Source organism: Schistocerca americana, chromosome 1 (genome assembly GCF_021461395.2).
Source record: "Schistocerca americana isolate TAMUIC-IGC-003095 chromosome 1, iqSchAmer2.1, whole genome shotgun sequence".
NCBI lineage: Eukaryota > Metazoa > Arthropoda > Insecta > Orthoptera > Acrididae > Schistocerca > Schistocerca americana.
Window position 1 is genome coordinate 900,187,801 of NC_060119.1, and position 1,424 is coordinate 900,189,224.

Genomic DNA, 1,424 nt, shown 5'->3' on the forward strand with positions numbered 1-1,424 from the left:
AAATTTCAGGATATTCTTCATGAATGTTTAACCACCGACCTATGCAGATGATACCGTCCAGTGCCTCCACGCCTTTACCTAGTACACTGTGTTCTATTTTGTTTTTAAAAATTGCCTTTCTTGTAGGTATCAGAAATAAGTTACGGAACAAACTATTTTCCTGTCTTTCATTCCTCCTCTTTACTCCGTTTCCTCCAAAAAATTTGCAGTTTCGCACACTTCTTATTAAACTCCAATTCCCCATGATTGTCAGTTTTCATCCCCTTTCATATATTACTATCATTTATTCATTCTCTACACATGTATTCACTATTTATTCTCATTATATTACGCTGTTGGCAACGGCCTTGCCGCAGTGGATGCACCGGTTCCCGCCAGATCACCGAAGTTAAGCGCTGTCGGGCGTGGGCGACAATTGGATGGGTGACCATCCGGGCCGTCATGCGCTGTTGCCATTTTTCACGGTGCACTCAGCCTCGTGATGCCAATTGGGGAGCTACTCGACCGAATAGTAGAGGCTCCGGTCGAAGAAAACCATCTTAACGACTGGGAGGGCGGTGTGCTGACGACACGCCCCTCCTATCCGCATCCTCAGCTGAGGATGACACGGCGGTCGGATGGTCCCGATGGGCCACTTGTGGCCTGAAGACGGAGTGCTTTTTTTTATATTACGCTGTCGACGAGTAATCCGATACGATGATGATGATGATGATGCAGTTTCCTACCAAACAGGATAACTCGCCTCTGTTGTGAGGTGCCGAGGTTAGCAGTGTATTTAACATTAAATTCTTCTCGTATCTTCGTATGGAAATGATGCTCTAAGCCCTCTCCCCCCTTTTCTAACTCCTACTTTTGCTGTTGCACATGGATTAAGAAGAAACGCGAACTGACTGTAATCGACCCTGCAAGTGGAATAGAAAAGAGTTTGACACCTGCAATAATTTAATTTGATAGACATTAATTAAATAAAGGAAAGTTTCAGTAACGTAGTGAGAAATGAAAGGGTTGCTCTACCGATTAACAGAATGAAAGTTCTGTCCAAAATAACAATTTGACATATTATGACTAAACTCAAAATCATAAACAAATCACATGAAACATTTACAACTCATCAAATTGGATCAAATTGGATACTCAAATAAATGCTATGAAGGTGAAGTTGTCCATAAACTAGATTGTGACATTTATGACGAAGTGGTATGTGGAGCCAATTCCATGCAACTCAAATCTTAAGAGAAACACCCAGCCAACTCAACATTAATTGCTGTTACGGTAGTGATAACTCAGACAATGAACACCCAAGACAGAACAAAGTTAGAAAAGACGAACAGACGCTCTCTGCTGAGCTCTGATTATCACAGTGCAAATTCCCAAGTCTGCCGGTGCTACGGACATGCATTACCAAGCTGTCTTCTTAACTGCAA

General features: G+C 42.3%; 1 pseudogene; it reads left to right on the plus strand.

Moving 5' to 3' along the window:
* The first annotated feature begins 337 nt into the window (after positions 1-337).
* LOC124556727 lies at positions 338-455 on the plus strand (annotated as a pseudogene).
* Positions 456-1,424: the final 969 nt, after the last annotated feature.